The sequence below is a fragment of the Bombus flavifrons genome, chromosome 8 (assembly GCF_040668555.2).
Source record: "Bombus flavifrons isolate JBK064 chromosome 8, iyBomFlav1_principal, whole genome shotgun sequence".
Lineage (NCBI taxonomy): Eukaryota > Metazoa > Arthropoda > Insecta > Hymenoptera > Apidae > Bombus > Bombus flavifrons.
The window spans coordinates 4,250,976-4,269,820 of NC_138449.1; the positions used below are offsets into that span (position 1 = coordinate 4,250,976).

General features: G+C 37.0%; 1 protein-coding gene across 3 annotated transcripts in view; it reads left to right on the plus strand.

Annotated features, from left to right (window-relative positions):
• The window catches only part of smash (smallish), a 157,362-nt gene that overhangs the window by 18,450 nt on the left and 120,067 nt on the right, over positions 1–18,845 (plus strand). The window lies entirely within an intron of this gene.

The window sequence follows — 18,845 nt, forward strand, 5'->3', positions numbered from 1 at the left end:
CTTCTTTCTACCAATTTCAAAAACATTCTGTCTACTTAATATGAAATGACTAATAAGAAATATGCTACTTACTTTACGATGTCGTTATGTCTTTTACAGCTACATATTGCTAAGCTAGAATTTCAAGAAAGAATAAAAGTCATGAAAATTGGCACTTCTCCACTGAAATTAATAAAAAATTTGCTTTTACTCGGTTTTTCAACAACTGTGCCGTTCTCAATAAGATTGTTTAAATATATTAACCGAAGCTTTCCATTGCTAAAACCATCGCGATAACCAGCCGCTAAGAGATGAAATTATCAGAATTCAGCTTGCTTGGAGAACCGTATCCAGAAGGTTGGACAGGACGATTAAGCCTGTAGCCAACGAGATCAGCTTTTTCCCCCGAGCTATTTAGGAGAAAGCGAAAGAAAGGGAGGCGTTAGGACGTGGCAGATGCTCGCGATAAAGCGGTAAACCGAACGAGATGATGTCGGTTACATAATACAAGGAATGCCTGACCTCGTGACTGGGTGCTAGCCTGTTACCTGAACATTCTTGCAGCACGCGTGTCCGGCATAATACGTTCGTCCGTACGAAAAGGTCTTATTTCTATCACGGTGATTACGCAACCGGAGGACCAACAACGGTGACGATGCACGCCGCTGAAACGATAGCTGTTCAACCGTGATGAAGCGATTCTTGTGAGAAACTAGGATTTGTTAAATGATGTCCTCTCAACTTCATTAATTCTCAAATCTTCAAACTGTTAGTCTGCATTTTAGTAAGACCATTAGATATAGTAAGATTTGGATTATGCATCTGTCAATTGGTCGTCTAACCAACTAAAATATAAACTAATTGCAAAAATGCAGATTTTCTTTACTGATCACGGTTATATACCAATTATTTCCATCTGGAATCTGCGATCTCTGGAGTTGTAGACTTGCTCATCCTTTTTACGATCTTCAATGATGTTACCCATTGTTCGCAACTTCTCGAGTCGCTAAATTTCTATGTCTCCGCCAGGTTGTTTGTTTACAAGGACTTTTCTACCACATCACAATAAATCGTTACTGGTCAGTTTGTATTCTCTAAATCATATATGCGACATTGCGAACTGTTAATGCATCGACTTAGACTCTTTTTGGCGCTGATATTTGTATTTTTTTGTAAAAATGTAATTCGCTTGAAAATATTTTATAATGTCTGTGACTCGTCCGTTATTTATATGTTTATATTTATATTATCACTTAATTATGTATTTACTATTCTGTATACCAATCGGCATTTATCCCTTTTATTGTCATCTGAATAAAAATGAATATATATATTGCATATGTATGTAGATACTCATTTTTGTTCATTGTTTATTACTTTATACATCCATTATATATACACAGGGTGGTTGGTAACTGGTGGTACAAGCGGAAAGGGGGTGATTCTACACAAAAAAAGAACTCGAAAATATAGAATAAAAATTTTTTAAAATTTTTTTTTTAACTTTTCCATCGAGACAACGATCTACAGTGAGATCCATTATAACGAGACGTGATAAAGTATACGCGTACCGAGCGAAAATTCAAAGTCGATTTTCTCGAAAACAAAGCCTCGAACGAAAAATTTTTATTCTATATTTTCGACTTTTTTTTCGCGCAGAGTCACCCCCTTTCCGCTTGTACCACCAGTTACCAACCAGTTACCTACCAGTATATAATATATATCATTAATATAAATATCACATCACATATGTGTATATATGAGTATATAGGTATATAGGTATATATATTATATATATTCATTCATTGTACTTGTAAAGTATTTGATTTTCATAAGCAGCTTTCGAACCTAAATGGGTTGCAAGTTTCGAGAATCTACGTACAAATAGGTAATATTTTGATATAAAAATGAATCAATACTCTATTACTCTTATAAGTATTGACCGTGTCATGAAAACACTGTACATCCTATAAATTTTATCTTGTTAGTAGTTACAATTATTTCAAAATAATACTTGATTTATAATATTTTACACAAAATTGCAATATTGGATTTCAGTGATAACTAAGAAGAGTGATTTAGGAGTATAGAAACTAGTGTTTGACTCTACTCGAAAGTACTGTTCATCTTTTCCGAAATATTCGAATCCAATCAGCTAACGTATGAATCTACTTGCGACGTACCTTAGATCATCGCTAGTCATTAGTTTCCACTGACGTAAGGATATTTTCAACCGAGACGGGGCTGACTGAATCGATGTGCGCCACTCGCAATCTTTAAACATAGTGTGCTCTTTCTTCGTTGTTTCTAGAAAGAGAAAGAGAATAGCCTGGCTCGAGCTAGTAAATCGTTATGACTGCTTCGTACAAAGATTGATGACGGTGGAAATAGAATCTTTCGTTGATTCGATGCGAGTTGATCGATCAATTACAGCAAGCGTGAATATTTACAATTCAGGACAGGAAGAACGAAGGCGAAAGATCTTCTATCGGTAGAGTTCGTCGTTAACTCGACTTGAGTTAATATTCTATTCAACATGGCTCCATTCGTTCTTGGTGCGCGGCAACAAGTGCATTCTTATGCAACGTTGGAACAAACACGCGGAGCGAGAAGCCACCGGGTCTGACTGTACCGCACGAGGCTATGCGTGCTGTTTGCGTGCGCGTTCCATGCGTGTGCGTGACCGTTATGCAATTGCGCGAGAGCGCCGACCGAAAGCATGAAAATAAAACCTGACCGACCGTCCGTGTCGAGGGCTTACTCCCCTCTATCTCGAGGTGAAGGACGCGCGAGAATGCCGCGACATTTCTTGCAGGTCCGCTCATACTGTTAGAGACCCCCTGGAAAGAATCTGGAACGTACTTGCGGAACATTCGGTACTGGCGTTTTCTACTTTCTGCGTGTAGCATTACATCTAGTACAGTGGTTTACGGAAGTATTTGAACATTTATATTATAGAAAACTTTCATGTATGTTATATTCTATAAAACAGTCGAAGATCACACAGGAAAATATGACAAATCTATTTTTGTTAATTTTCTGAGTTTTATGTCATTTGGTCACCAACGAGAAGCATTCTAGAGTGTCTTTTACGTCAAAGAATTGTGGAATTGATGGAATCGTTCATTGTCGTCTTTGTTTCAATTCTGAGGTTGGAGGGAATCACGTACGTAATACAGAATTAAGGGTATGAGATCACATGTGCACAAATGATCACGATTCGACGTTACAAAGAAAATGTTGAAATAAAATTCTGTAAAATATCATCGTGTTGCACGGTTTCATAGATACGGTGAAACGGAGTTGTATAAAACACCCGCCGGTTCTGTTAATCACGGAAACGTCGTCGAATTAACGCAAATATCATCGCGATAAATGCCAGACAGAACAAAGCGCGAACTTGGGGGAAGTATTTTCTGATATTAATGGTCGTAGTACGACTTCGAACTCTTCTGAGTTCTCCGCGGAATCGATAGTACATAAAGGTCGTCTCGTGTAAATCAGGTTCTTATACAAGGTAGTGCATGATACCTGATGTAATAAAGAACACACGCACAGTGAACGCACACACCATCTCCACTGCGTAATCGTTAGACTGGTTCCACGCCTCTAATTGTAAATGTCATTTATGCAGGTTACACGGTGTTGCATAATTTTTTCCTCGTACTCGAACGCACTAAACTTCCAGATGAACGATTTTGCTTTCCCTGTTCGTATATTTACTAGTCCCATCGACACATCCGCGTTTAATATCAAAGTTACCATTGACAGTTATGATGTCGGTAAAATCTTGTTTACGCCATTTTATTAATATGAGCATATCATTTGGTTGACTTGAAATGTAATTACCTACGCTCATCCTCATGATGATATTGAGTAAAATGATTTAACTTTAAGAAGATAGAATTCAGAAGTAATTTGAAATACTTCACCAACGTAAACCTGTTATTTTACTTGACTTGAAAAATTGTTTCAGGTTCTGCTGAAATTAAGATTCCTTTAACTACCTTTTAGCTCAAAAGAATCACGGTCGCCGGGTAATATCATTTATAATTTCATGTTGGCTCATATTGGTCTCTTAAACCAAGTCAAGTTTCTCTCAATTTTTCAAGCGAACCTTTCTGCAAATACATATTTAGAAGTCAAATAACGTAAGATATTTTCTAATAGGAGAAAATCCTCTCGGTTATGTACATATTTTCCATTATGGATGCTTACGATTTAAATGTCCCGCCAGAACATCAACGCGCAAACGTGTCGAGACTGACATTTATCGCCGAAACTTGCGGTTACGATACAATTACAGTCATTGCGTTCCCTGTGTGACACGGATGAAATACTTGCCAATAAACACGTGGTATAAACGCTTGACCGTGTAGCTATCACGCGGAAATCATCGTCGTTAACATTATTTCATCATAGTCACATAATTGATAGAAGTTTCCTCTCTTTCGTTGCATGCCAGTTTTCCTTTACCGAGGCTGAGAATAACGAGCTACGGGTTAATTCGTACGCGCGTTTTACGGCCGTGCATAAAAGCTAGAACAGAAAACTACCGGCTTGAAAATAGTATTTCTAGGAGGGAACGGAGGCACCTGCCTTTTATTGTGAATCGACACTGGAGTATTCCATTCTCTCGTTTTACCCACACGACCCACCTTGTTCCAGATATTCGATACTCTTCCTTTCTCCTCCTGCGAACCGTTCCAGACACCATGACGAAACACGCTGTGCCTTATAATAGTGCACGCCTTCATAACGCTCTGCCTTACGGTATTGTGTCGCGGACGTGGTCGCGATGCTGCATGAAAGGTAGCCACGATCCTTCAAGGACGTTAGGGATCTTCGATTCGTATCTCTAGAAGATCGTACAGATATGGACATCCTTGACAATGAGATGCTGTATATGTCATCTTTGCTGGTTCTTTAGTAGGGTTTAAGTATATTCTTTAGGCAGCTTTGTATTATGAAGTGAGGGACGCAATCGGAATTGCAATGCTTTTAAAGGATATTTAGTGTTTTCATGGAGGTGTTAGAAAATACTACGAGTTTCGAAACTCTGGTTCACTGAAACGAAACGAACAATGGATAATATTGTTGTAGCCTGCGTGAAAAATTCTGGAATATATTAGGTTGTCCCAAAAGTTTCTTTCGTTTTATGAGAAAATAATAGATGCACGACATTTTTTGTTTTATATTATTTCGTTGAATTATGTATGACCCATCTTGTTCTATTGGGATGTTAATTAATAATTAATGATAATAATTAATAATTGAATACCTTTTATTGTTTTTGTGCCCCAGCTGTTTTATTACAAATCTCTTATTTCAATCGTGTCATGTGTGAGATATTAAATACAGTAAAGTTTCTTAGAGTTTTGCGATGAATATAATTAGTAGATGAAACAAATTTTCCTCTAAAATATAAAATAATTTTCTCTCCGTAGTAGCGGAAAATAAGTAACGTAATATAGCCATGCCTTGGGAATTTAACATTTCATCTTGCCTGCAATATAAGGTGATAAAATTTGCGGTAAAGATGAAAAGAAAATTCATTTCTGCCAAAATCAGAAAGAATTCTTATCTCGTACATTCTTTGAACTTTATATTTGTGAATTTCTAACGCTAACGAACGAAGTGTACCTAAGGAAAAACTTTCCTGTGAGCCCACTTCCCACGACTCACACTTATTTCAGGCCACGTATTCACTTCGTACGCGCTTCCTGCGTACAATGCGCCGTTCGAATAGTAGAGATATAATTTTCGTGAAAGGACGAGCGCTGTAAACCCAATAACAATCGAAAAAAAATTTTTACGTTGTCAAATGTGACAAAGAATGATGCGTGTCTTATATAATTAGATGTTTTAATGCTTCATCGATGAAACGCCTTTACCGTGAACAATAATTTTGTCTAAAATTTATCATAATCTCATTGTGAAATCTTGCTTCCTGAAATTATTTAACAGATACAAACATTTATTCGCAATTTTTCTGAAAAAAATTAAGTCATTTCAACGAAATCTATTTTATATACCCCCATTTTCACCTTTCAATTTTATTAAGCTTCATCGAGTCATCCAAAGAGTTCCCTTGATGCTTAACAATTCTTTGTTGTAAAATAGTTTAAGTTAACATAGCCGTGGTGAATATCTTAGCATAGTAAAGCGTGCGTCGATCGTTGCGAGAAGTAGCATGATTTTTTGCATCGATTAGAGATTCCCATGGTAGAGGAACAGCATCCTCCTCGCTGTGTTTAGTATCTTTATGGTTCGCCTCGTAAATGTTTCTAATGACTTATAAGTACAGGCCAAGTTGTCGGTATAAGTAAACAGAGCTGTCTCGCTTGAGAGATTCTTCTAGTTCTTAGTAACGAAACGGTAATTTCGTTGGCTGCCCTCTCTGGACGATAAATCCCCGAAGAGTTAATGCAGCCATTTTTCTCCTTCCACGGTAGCATTTGCCACTGGTGGAAAAGAGCGCACCGTGGCGCCAGTTTACGTTGAATTTGCATAACGCATCTGAGCAATACGTGCTTTCACGGATGCATTCTCGAGTTGCTCGATCTCGGCCGCGTGTTTTTAGAAGACGGCGCGGCGTGTCCATTTTTCCCCTTTCTTCTCGCGTGTTTCGGTTAGCCTTCTATGGAAGAATAGGCATGTGAAACTCGTGACTTTTAAAAACCGATTGTTTCGAACATTAATATATTACTCACGAGAATTTTTCTGTAGTTCTTGCTCTTTGGGAGAGAAAAAATCAATGGTTTTCACTGAAATTTCTATCCATTAGTCTTCGATACAATATTCTTTTCTATTTGTGATTATCTTCTATTCGTTTGATAATTTATTTCTTTAGTTAGTATTTGATCTTACATTCCAGAAGGTTTTATAAAGATTCGAAAAGCTACCAATTTATGGAAACACTAGTTTTGTGAGACATTTCGCCTGCAGATGCTAAAAGATTAATGATGTTAAATATACGATAGGATGTCACATTCTTTACTTACGTTGATCATTCAGTTGTACTTATTAAAAATCAAACGTAAAAGATATCTCGCTCAAAACATTATCATGGATGACTTCACTATATCTCGTTGACTGATGCAAGAGGGTTAAAAAGATTTATCTGATCTTAATATTTACCGTCGTATGACTAGTTTCCTGTTAACGGTAAGTTGGTAAATGTCCTAGCTGATAAATTCACTTCAGCAATTATTATCATTTACGGTATTTACTTCTTGATTCAATATCGAATACTGAAGATAAACGTCATCCGTACCCTATTGAGTCCTCTAATATTAGTTTTAAATTCACTTATCCTCACTTTACCTATATATATATATGTCTATAATCCGTGTATCTGACTGTTTCATACAAATGGTATTTAGTTTAGGATACAAAATTACGCAATACGAAAGTCCGAGTGATATCTTCGTAGAATTTTGCTTCGTAAACTGGGTTATTAAATATCTTTCGGTTTCTCCTTTGACGTAATCTTGCAACGACTTCTCAGATATTTATCTGTGAAAGTTGATTTTTTGAAGAAGAAACTTGAAGGATTCACAGAATCGTGGCGAACGAGTCGTCTAATAAATTTATTACGCAAGGAGTTGTAACGAAATCGTTGCTTGGAGGATATGACTAATAAGCGTTTAGGATACCAAATGAAGTAACGAACGGTGCAACGTTCTACTTAACGAATTGGAACCTCTTCAAAATTTCTAGCTGGTACTACACTCTGGCGCCGTGTCTCCTTAAAGATAACAAAGTACTCGCCTGATTCACGATTATTTCCGTATTACTCAAGTTGGAAAATAACGTGGCACGGTAATACGTTCCCGAATAATTAAGGAGACATTGCTACAGGAGGAAGCCTTATCAAGACTAATTTAACTTTAAAAGCAAATTCAGCGTTCCAGTAAAAAGAACCAGAAGTGTTTGTTCAAGCTTTTTGGACGAATTTTATACTATATCAAATACTAGCTTCCGTTCGTGGAAAGTAATCATTAAAAATTTATAATGCTCATTTTGTTCTCGTTAAAAGAAATTTGCGAGCTGTTACGAAAGAATTTATATATGGCAAGCATGAATTAGAAACTAGTGTGGATCTAATTATGTTACTTAGGTTCGTAATCGAAGTTACTGAAACGCACGACTGCTTGTAATTTGAAATTTTCCATACACAAAACGCGGTATCATTTTGCAATGGCATAGAATTTGCAGTAAAATTTATGATACAGTGGATGAACGTATAATGTTTCAGCTTTTAAACGAAGTTAAATTAAAATTACCAAGAAAGGAGGTAAGAAAGAAGACAGCTTTTCCGTGTACGGCGAGGTTCGTAGCTGAGGTTAAAAGAGTCTTCGGTTTCACAAGAGTTCGACTTCCCGAAATGAAGCACAATATAATTATCTTCTCTGAGGCTCTGAATCGTAAAGGTCGTCGTCACTATGAGCACGAACGTATGGAGTATCGCCAAAGAGAGGCCTCTGACGCGATGTACCTGGCATCCCTGATCTATATTTATAGGGAGAACGACCGATAGAATATGCGATCGATTGTGTTCGCTGCCAAATACCTTTTGCTCCCTCTTAACATCGCCTTAATGTAACCCAACAAAAATTGCCAGCCCGGTGCTAACTACAGGTGCCGAATAGACGTCGTCTCATGGATTTTCTATTCTCTCTTTCCCTCTCGTGAATCATTTTCAACACGGGTCATCGTCTATTCTTCTATTTTATATCGGTTGATCTAGAAATTAAGAAATTTCTCACAATTACTCCACTACTCCTTAATCAGCTTTTTCGCACAAAGCATTACAATTACGTCATCGTGAACGCTAGAAAAAAATTGGACCATTTCTAATACGCGAAAAAGAAAATCAAATTGAAACGTGATTGGACTACGTTTGATTGGACATCAGGCTATCGACCCTTAGACAGAAACGACTGTTGACACAGTTCGATTGAAACGGCGTAACACGTTCGTAGAAACCTTTAAAATAGCCCGAGTGAGGTGCCAATTCCTCGGTAATTGCCGTTCGACAGACGCGCTTTGTCAGCGTGCCGTTTTCCGTTCTATTCGTGCCAGTAACTTCTTCGCCCGAGTTTCTCTGTTAAAAAACGAATTTAATCTCTTTCTCTCTCTGTCTCTTCGGTAAATTAGTATTTACGTGCATATGAATCAAAGGAAGGAAGGAAGGGAGGAAGGATACACAGGCAGGTGGTACGTTAACAATAAAACGGTTCGCATAGTTCATGAATATCCCAAGCGTTTCAGCGATTAATAAATGTTCGTCGTTGAATTAGCTCGCGATTTCTGATGAAAAACCGCGTTTTTGAGCTTGGAAACGAACTGGTAACGGATTAAAAACGACGGCGTTCCTTTCGACTTGCTCGATCATTCAGAAAAGGCGTTGCAGTTTGCACCGCCCACCTGTTCCACAGAACTCGTGTTTTTCTCCTTGGTCAACAACCGTTTCAAGAAATTATTCTAATTGACAGTACTATTATCCGATCGCATAAGCGTCGCTGCCGTAGACCTCGACTCTATTTTTGCAGAAAACCACCGATCAAGGGAACCAGGTACGACGAACTTCCCTTTCCCTCGCCAAGGACAAACTACGGCAGCAGTATGCAAGCCTCGCTTTTCATTCCGTGGCACCAGGCATTATTTATCATAAAAGTGCGCCATACAGGTGCGTGGCACGGTCACCACGCCGGCGTATAAATCAGTTGGCGACTTAATGTAGCCGCGTAACGAGTTCTCACCTCCGTACCACTCGCAAGAGCCGTCTTCTCGTTGGTTCCCTTCGTGGTCGTCGTCGTTGTCGTCTAGCGATAACAATAAAAAGAAACGGATTCCTTTCTCTCCTTTTTCAGAACACGAAGGAATCGGAAGGGAAATAAAAAGGCGGCGCGTTGTAAGGGGGGTTAATCGAGGTTCGTAATCTCGCACGGTGGGCGTAAATATACGAGAAGATAATAGAACGTGTTGCGGCATTTCCTAGTGTTTCTGTTTGCCACGCATCGGCTTCGTATACAAAGATCAGGCGTTGCACGGCCTTGACGCTCTTTAGCTATGCGTACGAGGCATCGATTGTTGCGAAAGCTGATTTTAATTTGGTCGTGTAATCCGAGCTCGCGGTTTATGAAGAGAGTATCGCGTTGAAATTAGTATTCATATATAACAGAAAGCTCTTTATAAAAATGTATTATTAGAAATACTGTGGTTAGAAGTATTTGCACATATCCTTATTCTTTAACTAAACGCTTTTTATTGACTCAATGAAACTTCGTACCGTTTCTCTCGCATCTTCTATATCGATCGAACGAAAACAACATTATGAAGTATTTCGATGACAGATCGTTGCTATACGCCTGATAATACTACCGCCTAAAAACGTACCCAAAATACAACTCCGAAATAGTCCCATAAACACCAAAGTACTCCAACGTGCACCATCTTCTCTTTGCTTTATCTTTGAAAATTTGCCACGCTATTTCAACACCATACTTATTCGCCTTTCAACGTCAGCATCTGTTAGATAGTCGTAAAATGACTTTGGCCAACGGAGATTGAGTCGTTCGGGCACGAAGGAATCCATAATCAGTTCATTTCCTTGGAATTATCAACGTATAAAAGCCGGAGAGCAATTACTTGTTCGACTGCATCTCTCCGCGACTGGAATGCGACGACTATAGTATGACCGGCAGTCATCCTATCCGTATAAGATGTATAAATGTATGTACACGATCCGGAATGCACCACCGACGTGCACATTACAGTTTCATTGCGTGGGGTGTAGGCAAGGACGCCTTGCACGGCACTTGTCGTACTCGTTGGAATTTGTTCGAGTCGAAGCTCCAGACGCCGCGCGACAAATAACGACGTTATGCAAATTCTTGCATTTTTATTTTCGATCGTGCTGATTCATACCGAGCACAGTTCCAAGATCTATCTAGGGCCAATGGTAAGAAAAAACGAGACACGTCATGGGACTTTTTTCGGGATACGGACTGGTTCCAAATATGGCTGGTTTTTTGGAAGACCGGACGCGAAATTGGTACGTGTTTTTATGTGGAAATTACGATGACCCTTTTGTTTTAACGCAGATATCTCTGAATATTTTTCACGACGTTTTTTAAAATAATAATAGTTTTCTTTCGTTTACAGTTTAGATTGAATTCTATCTATCCAGGAAAATATTGGTCAATCTGAGTAGTAGATATATGTATAGTAAAATAGTAGATACTGATAAGTCAAGTAGTAAAATGAAATTAGATACCTTACCATCATTATTATCATAATAAACGGCATACGAAAATCCTCTTCCCGGCTTAACATTTACTGTCTGCACTTTTTGGAACATAACATAAATGTGTGATTTTCTCCGATTGTAAATTATCGACTGCGTTTTATCTAAAGGCACGTACATTGTACGTCCTGTCTAATTCTTCACTACCTTATCTTCAAATAGCGACAGTTATTTTAAATTCTTACGAGAGGTGTATAACGCTCCAATCTCCATCTGTATCGATAAATAATTTATACACGCCTGTCGATCATATTCACTTTCCGGTCTCTCTTTTTTTTACAAGAAACGTACTCGGTTCGCATTAGCAAAGCTGTTGGACGGTAGCAGCGTGCACCAAGTATTGTTCATGCGTCATTTAACACGCGACGGGACAGTTCTCGGACAGAGAACTTATCTCCGTGCATCACATTCTACAATGGAACAACGCTAGGGCTATTGCACGATCGTCTCACATTGTCCTATCCGAAATCCATCATCCGGAGTCTCGTGAAATTTCTACGATAGATTATCGACGACGTGACAATAAACGCGTATGGAGGCGCGTTTAGGCTTAGACCAAACGAGCAAGAAGTTACATTTACACCAAAGGAGCATTTAGAACGCTCGATGTTATAATTATTTCCAATTCAATTTCCGCTCAAACTCGTGACAGCGATAACCGATGAAGAAATAATAATTATTAGACTGCAGATTTTTATGCATTTATATAAAATTTAAAGATACAAAAATGCACAGCATGCATGTATAAAAACATACATATAACTAATTCCGATCTGACGAGCAATCGCCAAACGGCATACGGATGCTCGTCTATATTTTCATTTTGCTAAATTTGATCAAAGAAGAAGAACGAGCATTCGTTAGCTTGATCTACGCGTACTTTAATAAATAATAGATCGGGTCTCGTTGAACTGTCGATCATTAGAAGGGATATTATAAAACACGATCGTTGATGGCGACGTTAAAGGCGAATAAGCACGGCAGGTTATGCGACTCGCTAATGAAACTAGGCGAAATTTTCGCAATCAACACCTGTAAAAGTCGATCATTATCGCATTGAGAGGTACGCAAATGCAATGTGGCGAAGAATAGGCCTGGCGCAACGCGGATTCCAGTTGTATAACGCTCGATCGGCCCGTGTGTGCCTGAGTTCGTTCGTTGCCAAAGTGGTTACGTTATTGCCATTCAGACCACGCCACGCCTCGAACGCGTGTTTTCCTCGTTCCACGGAAGACATTATGTACACCACGAACTGCTCCCGCCTGTAAAGAGTATCGAGAGTGATCTCGGACATGAATCCTCGAGTCTCTAACGATCGTTACGGCATTCTCGCGACTTCGATCGCGTTCCCCAAGAGATCAGGCCGGCAGATTAACTCTCTGCTTTTCTTTCACGAGCCACGCGGGCAAAAGGTATCACGAACGTATCGATCGGCAGATTAGAAAATTTACGTGACTCCGTTCACCGGTTCATTAAGCTTCGATTATTCCGATACCGTGATTGCTTTATTCTTGGAGCTGGTTTATCGTTACGGTAGAGTATCCTTGAGAAACGTGGTGCCACTAATTGTAAGGATAACGATTCTGAATGAAAGAAGAAATTCATTTATATGTCGAAATGTAATAGTATTTTAAATATCTTTTATTATATTGCTTCAACAAACTATCACTAAAGTTTCTTTGCTCTTATTACCAAAAATTATCGAATCCATTTCAACGCTTTATAAAACTTCCTTTATATGCGCGTAAATGCGTCATTATATCGCGTAACTATACTGCGTAATTAAACTGAATTCTGAAGACTCATTTTACGATTCCAATTAAATTACATGTTTACTCATTCGTCATACTCTAAATAGCTACATTTCAAATATTAGTATCTAATCTAAAGCTTTCTACGTTTCTAAAGTACAGTCAAGTTTACCTTGTAAACTTTGTCCAGTTCCGTAACGATATAATGATTCACGTCAAGAAAGATCGCAAGGAAAATGTGTAAATTTCCGTGATATTTATTTCATGGAATTCGTCGAAAGACGTTCGCGTATGAAGATGCGTACTCGTTACGCTGTACTTTGCGATGAGAAAAAGAAATTTTTACTAACCACTTGGCTTATCTTTACGTTTCAGGTAAGCGTCCAAGCAACAACCATATAAATCGGACGTAACTAGCGCAGCGAGGGGATGTCAGGGACTTGGTGGATCGCGCACTGTAAAACTTGGAGTTTAAACTCCACTAAGTTTCCACATCCGCGTGAGTAACGTTTAACGTCAGATCATTCGACCGATAGAGTGGCCGGTTTAATTACTCTTCGGCAAGTCGGAAGAGTAATAGCTTTAGATACGGTTAATCAGCGCGGATCTGACATTCCATGGCATACCAGAGAAACTCCGCGTCATTTGTAACTCGAATATCTGCGTTGATAATATGCAAAATCACAATTGAATTTCAGTTTGATCTATTTTTTTTTTCATAAAGTAATTAAAAAATTTTTAAACAGCTATTTAAAGTTCGCATCGAAGCTTTAAATTAACTTTTTATATGGATTATTTTAATTACGTATCGTTTTAAACTTTGCGTTCGAAATATAATCAGTAGGAATAATAACAAAGAAATTATAGATTATTTTCATTTTTATCATCTGCAACATAAAGAGAAAGCAATTGTTGAGAATTTTATTACAATTAATATATATTTTATTTTATTTTTCTTCGTTCACTTTGATTTCTCATGGGCTAATAGCTAAGGAAGGGAATCATTTGCATTTCAAGGTCATTTGATTCCCACGAGAGGATCATCGTCGTGTTCCGCGTAACTAGGAAGAAAATAAATTTCTTCGATAGTAGAATCTAGCTTTCGCTCGTTTTAATGTCAGCTCGTGTCCTTCGAACGAACTAGACGACCACAGCTACCATTCACCCTCGGCTGATTAACCTATTTATCTCTTGGAGAGATTTGCAAATGTCAGCCGTCCGGAAATCGATCATTTAAATATGCCGTTGAAGGATGTATGGTGTAACACGTAGTTTGTTGTATATATTTTGTATGTTAGAATGAAAATGTTACTTTTGTATTCTACTTATATTTTGATGATATCGTTATTGATAACATTTTGAATCTTTATGCAGTAATTTTTATTTCATGAAGAGACATCTGAATTTTCATGATATACATCTGCGATCACAGATATAAATTTCTTGTTAAGATATAATACAGTTGATAAAGGTATTGATAAACGTTACATGATTGAATGAGAAATGATACAATATCACGATATATTAGAATTATTGTGAAAAAAAATAGGTTTGACTTTTTTGAATCAAAAAATGATAAGTACTACACTGTCATGATAAATTTTAATATCTACATATATAAAAAGAGCAGAAATCATACATATATTTTATTTTCATTCATTACATTTTCATTCAAGTCGTTCCTCCGTAATCAATAATTTGAATAGTTGTTTCGAATTGATTAACCTAATTAACGCTCGTCATATACGAAGACGTTAGAATTTATCTGTGCCTGTGAACCTGTATCGAGAGAACTCCGTTACTCTGTCAGAAGTACAGCTAGTTAGGATTGTTTATGTCGTGATAATCACAAGCAATTCATTAAATCGAGCGAAACGTTCAATTAAGTGGCAACATAGTAGAAGAGTATACACGAAGAAGATTCCACGAGTTTCCTTCGCTTAAATGGGTAATTTAATCCAAATGGAAAGTTTATTTATATTTTAGGGGATATTAAAATATCATATTAGTTCTGAACTACTTACAGCGTCAGTAAGTTATTAGTAGCTTTAATATATGTAAGTACTTATCTATATGATTCTAATCTGGACAGGATTTTCCGTATATTTTTAGATACAAATTTCTTTTTAAATGCAGTGCTATAAAAATGCTTTCAAAAAATACTGGAAATTATTAGAGTTTACGAACATCAGTTTGTCTTATGTTAACAGTTTGAGGACCGTATGCTCTGACAAGCATATGGCCTGACGAGTGATTGAAAAAATTCAAGCGGTCGCTCGGAAATTTCGTTCCGATTTACATTTCAATTCGATGTACTTTTATTGAATTATATATTGCCATTTTGTTCTTGAATTCGCAAAACTTCCATCCTTCCAGAACCTCTCAGGTTTTACGGCGAAAAACTATTCAGTATGATATCTTATGTCGATTTAAAAATCGGAATGAACTTTCCGAGCAGCATTTAACAAGTGTACTATTTGATTAAAAATCAATGAGCGTATTTAAAGATACTGCTATTAACGTTTTTTAGTCTGATATACTTGAAAAATTCCCCCAAAGGAGAGGTACTGAGCAAAATTAATTATTTTATTAAATTCCTTAAAAATCGGAACGAACTTTCCAAGCGACCAACATTATATTTAATATATTGATGACGGTTTCGTATTATTCAAGCATTTAATGCAAAAACACATTCATAACATTTTGTTTATAGCATCCATTGCTTCTTTTTACTGTTTTAATTAACAGTAGTTAACATTTTTAATGAAAAGATATGAATAAAATTGAAAATTTAAGATTTTATCGAGCTCGTTATAAAAGATATTTTACCAATTTTATTTTCAATTAGCTCGTTAATTTCCAATTCGACTAAAGGATAATCTTATTGAATGACTTATTTCACCAAAGATACATTGCTCTTTGTTGTGTTATGCTTTTCGTCGAAGCTGTATTTCTCGATTGATAGTAAAATCATAAAACTTAGTCGATAATTTGCACCTGTAGTCGCTAGATAGCAATTGTTAGAAAGCAAGTAGCCTGATCTTAATTGTGCACGAAGGAGACAATAAAAGAGTGTAAAAGGTGAGCGAACACGGCATAGACGTTTCATCGTGCTCCCAGCTAATTATCCTAACGAATGGAAATCGGAGTGAGCTGCAGGTTAGCACGTGTTAGCTCGTATATCCTCATTAATTAAGTCGAGTCCTCGTTCACGCGAAAATTAGGTCGAGCACTATGCGCGTATTCGCACACACGCAATTTATGTTGGTAACACTACTCTCTGATGAACACGACTGGTCTGTGTAGTGGCAGCGGTGACTAATTACTTTCATATTTCTCCGCGGACTAAATTAATTTTCAAACGAAAACAGTGGTGCATCAAACTGTGTGTTTTGGTACGTCAGTCGATGCTCACAGTAATTTATGAATATTCTTCAATGCTGTTCATTGTTTTAGAATAGAATCCTAGGTCTGTTGATAAATGTTTAACCTATAATTAGTCTTTGAACCGTTCTGCCGGCTAATTATAGATATTCAGTCGTTAAAATGTTTGTGAGCCCTACATACAATTTCTTGTAAACGTGAAATCACACAAGTTGAATTTTGGGCATATATTCATCACAGAAAAATGATAGAAAATGATAAACTTGACTTTAGGTTACAATTAATTTGTACTATACGTATTTTATCTATTTCTTGAAATAATTATTGAAATTTGAACAAAGAATCGTTGTAGTTAATTCTTGATATTTCACACAAAATTTTAGAAATATTTTTAGGAATATAAGAATTGTTGAAGTTTATAAATATCGAAGAAAGTGGAAATTCTATTCCTTTTTATTTTCGTGTTATTTAATTCACTTTTTATTGTATTCTATGATTTACATCTATCTTTGAAGATCAAAGTATTTCCACTTTAAATATTATAAAGGATTAGAACATTAAAAACATTATCGATCACCCGATATATATCGTGTTACGGAATACGAATCTAGGAATCCACGAATTCTGTTGAATCGTTCCATATACCGCAAATTCCTACTGCATCCCTTGTAACTGTAGTATTAAGCTTTAAGGGATATCCTCCTTCCCACGTCGACTTCGAGATAACAACTTTGCCGGAAACCTTACGATTCCGCAAAGCAACGAAATTATCCAATTACCTAGAATGTTTTTCCTTCCGGTATTGCCAGTGGGGAAGAGAGCACAGTCTGCATTTGAAACTATGAGTATATAAATAATTTATGATTCTTATTTGTTTGAAACCTCCGTGAAGTAATTTTTATTATTTTTATAAACTGCTATGCTTAGATAATAAATTAAATCATGGTGATAAGCTGACGAGAGATTGAAAGAATTACTTGAAAGTGAAACACATCGAAATGCTTCATGTTAAAAAAGAACATTTACATTTTCTTTTACGATTATCATTTATCAATTCGAACGCCTCAACCGGTTTCTTTGATCTCACAAAAATAGCATCGAGTATATTTAGTAGTTGATATCTACTAATACTGGAACTATTAATCGTAAAAGTATAAAACTTGTATCAAAGCAATAAAAAAGAAGGAAAAATACAACGCAAGAAATATAATACGGGGGAAAGTAAGGTTTTTATCCTTGTCTTCTTAATTTATTAAAATTCAATTTCATTAAAATCCTCAAAAATGTATTGTAAATCTACAAATTTTTTCACCCTTGTAACAAGTCTAATACAGAGAGAAATCCGTTTTCTTTTCAACAGCGCGCCATAATAAATCCGACTCCAAAGGGATACGGTTCCGTTTCCTTTGTACGAACTTGGTTCCGTGTCGATGAGCTTTCACCAGAAACGGTAAACCCTAAGTCCTGCGACGTTTGTTTCTCTGTGAACGCGCGCGCGCAAAATCTATACAGGTGCAGTGTGCAAATTCGACCTCGAGTGTAGTGTTTCCGCTCATGGATATCTCAAGGTGCGTATGATGTTACCTGCAGGTTCTCTGTTTTCTTGACTTGCTCGAAACTCGGCTCGCTCTGTTCGAGAACCGTGAAACGGAACCCCTTCAGGTTTACTCTTCTCTACGTTGGACTTCCGTCTGCCTCCTCGATGTTTTACGGTGACTCGCGGTCTATCGTAGCCGTGGAAACGGTTACGGGGAAACGGTGGCTGTGAAATTTGACGGAGGAAGTACTGCAATTCTCACGGTGACTATAGTTTCGTTCATTCTTCGATGGTGCATTAGGATCTGGTTATCGGGGTGTGGTTCACGATGTTTAGACAGCGGATGTTTCTACAAATTCGTATGTTTATGAACACAACTAAAATGAAATCAAAGTAAAAGTTTGTTTCTCCCATAAAGTACTATAACGAGTACCTTATTTTGCATATTTTTGTATATATTACGTGTATTTTTGTGCTTATGTTTTCGGCTTTTATTCAGAAATTATCATTGTGTTTTTGTAAATTAATTCCTTCTAACAATTTTAAGAGATGTCATAACAAAACGAATATTTTTCTATGAGAAATCTGTAAAATTTGTGTAAACGGTTTTAAGCGAGAGTCGGATGATTAATGGAGTCGGAAGAATTATAAATGATGCAGCCTTATTAGTACAGGCACGCATTATGACGTTTCAGCTATGCGCTATGCGTTTTCTTCTTGCATTTAAAAATAGTTTAGGACCGAGCACATGCTCCCCCAAAATAATCGTCATTTTCACGACCGTCCTCGCGTCGTATCGTTAAATTTGACCCAGTTTAATAGTAGAACAAAATATTCTCGTTATTTTAAATAATTAACAAATTTTTTTCATATGAACATT